Consider the following 9,732-nt stretch of genomic DNA (forward strand, 5'->3'; position numbering starts at 1 on the left):
CTGCGTGTCTGGAGCCTGTGCTCCACAACAAGAGAGGCCGCGATAGTGAGAGGCCCGTGCACTGTGATGAGGAGTGACCCCCACTTGCCACAACTAGAGAAAGCCCTCGCACAGAAACGAAGACCCAACACAGCCATAAAAAAAAAGGAGGTGCAATTGACATATAACATTAAAAAAAAAAGAAGATGCGGTATATATACACACACACACACACACACACACACACACACACACAATGGAACATTAATCTGCCATAAAAAATGAAATCTTAAGTTAGTGGGGAAGATGGCAGAACAGTAAGATACTTAGATAACCTTCCTCCCCACAGATATACCAGAAATACAGCTACATGTGGAACAACTCCTACAGAACACCTACTGAACGCTGGCAGAAGACCTCAGACCTTCCAAAAGGCAAGAAACTCCCCAAGTACCTGGGTAGGGCAAAGCAGAGAGATTCCCCCAATGAGGACCGGTGCCGACCAGTACTCACCAGCCCGAGAGGCTTGTCTGCTCGCCCGCCAGGGAGGCCGAGGCTAGGAGCTGAGGCTCGGGCTTCAGTCAGAGCGCAGGGAGAGGACTGGGGCTGGCGGCGTGAACACAGCCTGAAGGGGCTAATGCGCCACAGCTAGCCGGGAGGGAGTCTGGGAAAAAGTCTGGACCTGCCGAAGAGGCAAGAGACTTTTTCTTCCCTCTTTGTTTCCTGGTGCATGAGGAGAGGGGATTAAGAGAGCTGCTTAAAGGAGCTCCAGAGATGGGCGTGAGCCATGGCTGAAAGTGCAGACCCCAGAGACGGGCGTGGGATGCTAGGACTGCTGCTGCCACCGCCAAGAGGCCTGTGTGCGAGCCCAGGTCACTGTCCATGCCCCCCTTCCTGAGAGCCTGTGGAGCCCGTCACTGCCGCGGTCCCGGGATCCAGAGGCGGCTTCGCCGGGAGAGCACATGGTGCACTTCTGGCTGGTGCAACGTCAAGTCGGCATCTGCCACTGCAGGCTCACCCTGCACTCCGTGCCCCTCCCTGACCCCCAGCCTGAGTGAGCCAGAGTCCCCAAAGCGGCTGCTCCTTTAACCCTGTCCCGTCTGAGCAAAGAACAGACGCCCTCCGATGACCTACATGCAGAGGCGGGGCCAAATCCAAAGCTGAGACCCGGCAGGTGTGAGAACGAAGAAGAGAAAGAGAAATCTCTCCCAGCAGCCTCAGAAGTAGCGGATTAAAGCTCCACAATCAACTTGATGTACCCTGCATCTGTGGAATACATGAATAGACAGCAAATCATCCCAAATTGAGGAGCCGTGTGGATGAAAGGTTCTTGGTGCTACAGCAAGGAGTCAGTGGTGTGCCTCTGAGGAGGGAGAGCCAACTTCAAGACACGGGTCCACAAGAGACCTCCCAGCTCCACATAATATCAAACGTCGAAAATCTTCCAGAGATCTCCATCTCAACACCAGCACCCAGCTTCACTCAACAACCAGCAAGCTAGAGTGCTGGACGCCCTATGCCAAACAAGTAGCAAGACAGGAACACAATGCCACCCATTAGCAGAGAGGCTGCCTAAAATCATAAAAAGTCCACAGACAACCCAAAACACACCACCACACGTGGACCTGCCCACCAGAAAGACAAGATCAAGCCTCATCCACCAGAACAAATGTACTCGTCCCCTCCAACAGGAAGCCTACAAAACACACTGAAACAACCTAGCCACTGGGGACAGACACCAAAAACAACGGGAACTACAAACCTGCAGCCTGCCAAAAGGAGACCCCAAACACAGTAAGACAAGCAAAATGAGGAGACAGAAAAACACACAGCAGGAGAAGGAGCAAGATAAAAACCCACCAGACTTAACAAATGAAGAGGAAATAGGCAGTCTACCTGAAAAAGAATTCAGAATAATGATGGTAAAGATGATCCAAACTCTTGGAAATAGAATAGACAAAATGCAAGAAACACTTAACAAGGACCTAGAAGAACTAAAGATGAATCAAGCAACGAATAGAAAAACAATAAATTAAATTAAAAATACTCTAGATGGGATCAATCACAGAATAACTGAGGCAGAAGAACGGATAAGTGATGTGGAAGATAAAATACTGGAAATAACTACTGCAGAGCAGAAGAAGGAAGAAAGAATGAAAAGAACTGAGGACAGTCTCAGAGACCTCTGGGACAACATTAAACACCCCAATATTCGAATTATAGGGGTTCCAGAAAGAGAGAAAAACAAAGGGACTGAGAAAATATTTGAAGAGATTATAGTTGAAAACTTCCCTTATATGGGAAAGGAAATACTTCATCAAGTCCAGGAGGCACAGAGAGTCAAATACAGGATAAATCCAAGGAGAAATATGGCAAGACACATATTAATAAAACTGTCAAAAATTAAATACAAAGAAAACATATTAAAAGCAGCAAGGGAAAAACAACAAATAACACACAAGGGAATCCCCATAAGGTTAACAGCTAATCTTTCAGCAGAAACTCTGCAAGCCAGAAAGGACAGGCAGGACATATTTAAAGTGATGAAGGAGAAAAATCTGCAACCAAGATTACTCTACCAAGCAAGGATATCATTTAGATTTGATGCAGAAATTAAAATCTTTACAGACAAGCAAAAGCTGAGAGAGTTGAGCACTACCAAACAAGCTTTACAACAAATGCTAAAGGAACTTCTCTAGGCAAGAAATACAGCAAAAGGAAAACACCTACAATAATGAACACAAAACAATTAAGAAAATGGGAACGGGAACATACATATCGATAATTACCTTAAATGTAAATGGATTAAATGCTCCCACCAAAAGACACAGACTGGCTGAATGGATACAAAAACAAGACCCATATATATGCTGTCTACAAGAGACCCACTTCAGACCTAGAGACACATACAGACTGAAAGTAAGGGGATGGAAAAAGATATTCCATGCAAATGGAAACCAAAAGAAAGCTGGAGTAGCAATTCTCATATCAGACAAAATAGACTTTAAAATAAAGACTACCAGAAGAGACAAAGAAGGACACTACATAATGATCAAGGAATCGATCCAAGAAGAAGATATAACAATTGTAAATATTTATGCCCTCAACATAGGAGCACCTAAATACATAAGGCAAATACTAACAGCCATAAAAGGGGAAATCGACAGTAACACATTCATAGATGGGACTTTAACACCCCACTTTCACCAATGGACAGATCATCCAAAATGAAAACAAATAAGGAAACACAAGCTTTAAATGATACATTAAACAAGATGGACTTAATTGATATTTATAGGACATTTCATCCAAAAACAACAGAATACACATTTTTCTCAAGTGCTCATGGAACATTCTGCAGGAGAGATCATATCTTGGGTCACAAATCAAGCCTTGGTAAATTTAAGAAAATTGAAATTGTATCAAATATCTTTTCCGACCACAACGCTATGAGACTAGATATCAATTACAGGAAAAGATCTGTAAAAAATACAAACATATGGAAGCTAAACAAGACACTGCTTAATAAGGAAGTGATCACTGAAGAAATCAAAGAGAAAATCAAAAAATACCTAGAAACAAATGACAAGGGAGACACGACGACCAAAACCTATGGGATGCAGCAAAAGCAGTTCTAAGAGGGAAGTTTATAGCAATACAATCCCACCTTAAGAAACAGGAAACATCTCGAATAAACAACCTAACCTTGCACCTAAAGCAATTAGAGAAAGAAGAACAGAAACACCCCAAAGGTAGCAGAAGGAAAGAAATCAGAAAAATCAGATCAGAAACACATGAAAAAGAAAGGAAGGAAACGATAGCAAAGATCAATAAAACTAAAAGCTGGTTCTTTGAGAAGATAAACAAAATTGATAAACCATTAGCCAGACTCATCAAGAAAAAAAGGGAGAAGACTCAAATCAATAGAATTAGGAATGAAAAAGAAGTAACAACTGACACTGCAGAAATACAAAAGATCATGAGAGATTACTACAAACAACTCTATGCCAATAAAATGGACACACAGGAAGAAATGGACAAGTTCTTAGAAATGCACAAGTTGCCAAGACTGAATCAGGAAGAAATAGAAAATATGAACAGACCAATCACAAGCACTGAAATTGAAACTGTGATTAAAAATCTTCCAACAAACAAAAGCCCAGGACCAGATGGCTTCACAGACGAATTCTATCAAGCATTTAGAGAAGAGCTAACATACATCCGTCTCAAACTTTTTCAAAATATAGCAGAGGGAGGAACACTCCCAAACTCATTCTACGAGGCCACCATCACCTTGATACCAAAACCAGACAAGGATGTTACAAAGAAAGAAAACTACAGGTCAATATCACTGATGAACATAGATGGAAAAATCCTCAACAAAATACTAGTAAACAAAATCCAACAGCACATTAAAAGGATCATACACCATGTTCAAGTGGGGTTTATTCCAGGAATGCAAAGATTCTTCAATATATGCAAATCAATCAACGTGGTACACCATATTAACAAACTGAAGGAGAAAAACCATATGATCATCTCAATAGATGCAGAGAAAGCTTTCGACAAAATTCAACACCCATTTATGATAAAAACCCTGCAGAAAGTAGGCATAGAGGGAACTTTCCTCAACATAATAAAGGCCATATATGACAAATCACAGCCAGCATCATCCTCAATGGTGAAAAACTGAAACCATTTCCACTAAGATCAGGAACAAGACAAGGCTGCCCACTCTCACCACTCTTATTCAACATAGTTTTGGAAGTTTTAGCCACAGCAATCAGAGAAGAAAAGGAAATAAAAGGAATCCAAATGGGAAAAGAAGAAGTAAAGCTGTCACTGTTTGCAGATGACATGATACTATACATAGAGAATCCTAAAGATGCTGCCAGAAAACTACTAGAGCTAATCAATGAATTTGGTAAAGTAGCAGGATACAAAATTAATGCACAGAAATTTCTGGCATTCCTATATACTAATGATGAAAAATCTGAAAGTGAAATCAAGGAAACACTCCCATTTACCATTGCAACAAAAAGAATAAAATATCTAGGAATAAACCTACCTAAGGAGAGAAAAGACCTATATGCAGAAAATTATAAGACACTGATGATAGAAATTAAAGATGATACAAATAGATGGAGAGATGTACCATGCTCTTGGATTGGAAGAATCAACATTGTGAAAATGACTCTACTACCCAAAGCAATCTACAGATTCAATGCAATCCCTATCAAACTACCACTGGCATTTTTCACAGAAGTAGAACAAAAAGTTTCACAATTTGTATGGAAACACAAAAGACCCCAAATAGCCAAAGCAATCTTGAGAATGAAGAATGCAGCTGGAAGAATCAGGCTCCCTGACTTCAGACTATACTACAAAGCTACAGTAATCAAGACAGTATGGTAATGGCACAAAAACAGAAAGATAGGTCAATGGAACAGGATAGAAACCCCAGAGGTACACCCATGCACATATGGTCACCTTATCTTTGATAAAGGATGCAGGAATGTACAGTGGAGAAAGGACAGCCTCTTCAATAAATGGTGCTGGGAAAACTGGACAGGGACATGTAAAAGTATGAGATTAGATCACTCCCTAACACCATACACAAAAATGAGCTCAAAATGGATTAAAGACCTAAATGTAAGGCCAGAAACTATCAAACTCTTAGAGAAAAACATAGGCAGAACACTCTATGACATAAATCACAGCAAGATCCTTTTGAACCCACCTCCTAGAGAAATGGAAAAAAAGACAAAAATAAACACATGGACCTAATGTAACTTAAAAGCTTTTGCACAGCAAAGGAAATCATAAAGAAGACGAAAAGACAACCCTCAGAATGGGAGAAAATATTTGCAAATGAAAGAACTGACAAAGGATTAATCTCCAAAATTTACAAGCAGCTCATGCCGCTCAATAACAAAAAAAGAAAAACAAACAACCCAATCCAAAAATGGGCAGAAGACCTAAATAGACATTTCTCCAAAGAAGATATACAGACTGCCAACAAACACATGAAAGAATGCTCAACATCTTTAATCATTAGAGAAATGCTAATCAAAACTACAATGAGATATAATCTCACACAGGTCAGAATGGCCATCATCAAAAAATCTAGAAACAGTAAATGCTGGAGAGGGTGTGGAATAAAGGGAACACTCTTGCACTGCTGGTGGGAATGTGAATTGGTACAGCCACTATGGAGAACAGTATGGAGGTTCCTTAAAAAACTACAAATAGAACTACCATATCACCCAGTAATCCCACTACTGGGCATATACCCTGAGAAAACCATAATTCAAAAAGAGTCATGTACCAAAATGTTCATAGCAGCCCTATTTACAATAGCCCGGTGATGGAAACAACCTAAGTGTCCATCATCGGATGAATGGATAAAGAAGATGTGGCACATATATACAATGGAATAGTACTCAGCCATAAAAAGAAATGAAATTGAGCTATTTGCAATGAAGTTGATAGACCTAGAGTCTGTCATACAGAGTGAAATAAGTCAGAAAGAGAAAGACAAATACCATATGCTAACACACATATATGGAATTTAAGAAGAAAAAAAAATGTCATGAAGAACCTAGGGGTAAGACAGGAATAAAGACACAGACCCTCTAGAGAATGGACTTAAGGATATGGGGAGGGGGAATGTTATGCTGTGACAAAGGGAAAGAGAGTCATGGACATATATACACTACCAAACATAAGGTAGATAGGTAGTGGGAAGCAGCCGCATAGCACAGGGAGATCAGCTCTGCACTTTGTGACCGCCTGGATGGGTGGGATAGGGAGGGTGGGAAGGCAACACAAGAGGGAGGGGATATGGGAACATATGTATATGTATAACTGTTTCATTTTGTTATAAAGCAGAAACTAACACACCATTGTTAAGCAATTATACTCCAATAAAGATGTAAAAAAAATGAAATCTTACTATTTGTTACAACATGGATGGATCTAGATAGTATTATCCTAAATCCAATAAGTCAGTCAGAGAAAGACCAATACCTCATGATCTCATTTAAAACAAAAGAAAACAAAAACAGACATATAGATACAGAGAACAAATAGGTGGTTTCCGGAAGGGAGGGAAGGAGGTTGATGAAATAGGTAACAGTATTAAGAGATACAAATCTCCAGTTATATAATAAGTCATGGGAATGTAAAATACAGCATAAGTAATATGGTCATATATACTGTAATAACTTTATATGGGCACAGCTGCTTACTAAACTTATTGTGCTGATCATTTCATAATGTATGCAATTGTGCAATCATTATGTATTATACCTTAGGTTGACATAATATTGTAGATCAACTATATTTCAATTAAAATTTGGAGGACAGGAATAATATTTTTTAATTGTGTAAAAAAAAAACCACGTCAGTTTAAAATTCCATAGTTGGTAAAAATATCCTTCAAAAATGAAGGTAAATAGGGCTTCCCTGGTGGCGCAGTGGTTGAGAGTCCACCTGCTGATGCGGGGGACGTGGGTTCGTGCCCTGGTCTGGGAGGATCCCGCGTGCCGTGGAGCGGCTGGGCCCGTGAGGCATGGGTGCTGAGCCTGCGCATCCGGAGCCTGTGCTCCGCAACGGGAGGGGCCACAGCGGTGAGGGGCCCGCGTATCACAAAAAAAAAAAAAAAAAAAAAAGAAGGTAAATAAAGATATCTTTGGCCAGAAAATAGGTTTAAAAAATTCATCCTTGGCAGAGTTCTTTACAAAAAATGCTGAAAGAAGTTCTAAATGCTGAAGAAAAATATCAACTAGAAATCCATTTCTATAAGAAGAAATGGAAGAGAACACATGGCAGAAGAAGAACTATAATCCTGCAGCCTGCAGAATGGAAACCACAATCACAAAAAAAAAGTCAAAATGAGACAGCTGAGGAATTTTTCCCAGATGAAGAAACAAGATGAAACCCCAGAAGAACAACTAAGTGAAGTGGAGATAGCCAACCTACCAGAAAAGGAATTCAGAATAATGACAGCAGTGATGATCCAAGATCTTGGAAAAGGAATGGAGGCAAGGATTGAGGAGATGCAAGAAATCTTTAACAAAGACCTAGAAGAACTAAAGAGCAAACAAAGAGAGAAGAACAATACAATAACTGAAATGAAAAATACACTAGAAGGAATCAATAACAGAATAAGTGAGGCAGAAGAACGGATAAGTGACCTGGAAGACAGAATGGTGGGAATCACTGCTGTGGAACAGAATAAAGAAATAAAGAATGAAAAGAAATGAAGACAGAAGAAGAGACCCCTGGGACAACATTAAACACACCAATATTCACATTATAGAGGTCCTAGAAGGAGAAGAGAGAGAGAAAGGACTGGAGAAAATATTTGAAGAGATAATAGCTGAAAACTTCCCTAACATGGGAAAGGAAACAGTCACCCAAGTCCACGTAGCACAGAGAGTCCAAGGCAGGATAAATCCAAGGAGGAACATGCCAAGACACATAGTAATCAAATTGACAAGAATTAAAGACAAAGAAAAAATATTAAAAGCAACAAGGGGAAAATGACAAATACAAGGGAACTTCCGGGAATTCCCTGGAAGTCCAGTGGTTAGGACTCTGTGCTTTCACTGCCGAGGGCGTTGGTTCAATCCCTGGTTGGTGAAACGAAGATCCCACAGGACGTGCAGAGTGACCTAAATAAATAAATAAATAAATACAAGGGAACGCCCATAAAGTTATCAGCTGATTTCTCAGCAGAAACTCTGCAGGCCATAAGGGACTGGCATGATATATTTAAAGTGATGAAGGGGGAAAACCTACAACCAAGAGTACTACCAAGATCTACCCAGCAAAGATCTCATTCAGATTTGATGGAGAAATCAAAAACTTTACAGATAAGCAAAAGCTAAGACAATTCAGCACCACCAGACCAGCTTTGCAACAAATGCTAAAGGAAATTCTCTAGGCAAGAAACACAAGAGAAGAAAAAGACCCACAAGATGAAGCCCAAAACAATTAAGAAAATGGTAATAGGAACATACATATCTATAATTACCTTAAGTGTAAATGGATTAAATGCTCCAACCAAAGACACAGACTAGCTGAATGGATACAGTAACAAGACCCGTATATATGTGTTCTACAAGAGATCCACTTCCGACCTAGGGACACATACAGACTGAAAGTGAGGGAATGGAAAAAGGTATTCCATGCAAATGGAAATCAAAAGAAAGCTAGAGTGCAATACTCATATCAGACAAAATAGACTTTAAAATAAAGACTTACAAGAGACAAGGAAGGACACTACATAATGATCAAAGGATTAATCCAAGAAGATATAACAATTGTAAATATTTATCACATATAAGTGATATCATATGATATTTGTCTATGTCTGCTTACTTCACTCAGCATGACAACTTCTAGGTCCATCCATGTTGCTGCAAATTGAATTATTTTGTTCTTTTTTATGGCTGAGCAATATTCTATTGTATATATGCACCACATCTTCTTTATCCATTCCTCTACTGATGGACATTCATGTTGCTTCCATGTCTTGGCTATTGTAAATAGTGCTGCAATGAACATTGGGGTACATGTATCCTTTCAAATTATGGTTTTCTCCAGATATATGCCCAGTAGTGGGATTGCTGGATCATATGATAGCTCTATTTTTAGCTTTTTTAAGGAACCTCCATACTGTTCTCCATAGTAGTTGTACTAATTTACATTCTCACCAACAGTGTAGGAGGGTCCCCTTTTCTCCAC

This window comes from Mesoplodon densirostris, chromosome X, assembly GCF_025265405.1.
Source record: "Mesoplodon densirostris isolate mMesDen1 chromosome X, mMesDen1 primary haplotype, whole genome shotgun sequence".
NCBI classification, from domain to species: Eukaryota; Metazoa; Chordata; class Mammalia; order Artiodactyla; family Ziphiidae; genus Mesoplodon; species Mesoplodon densirostris.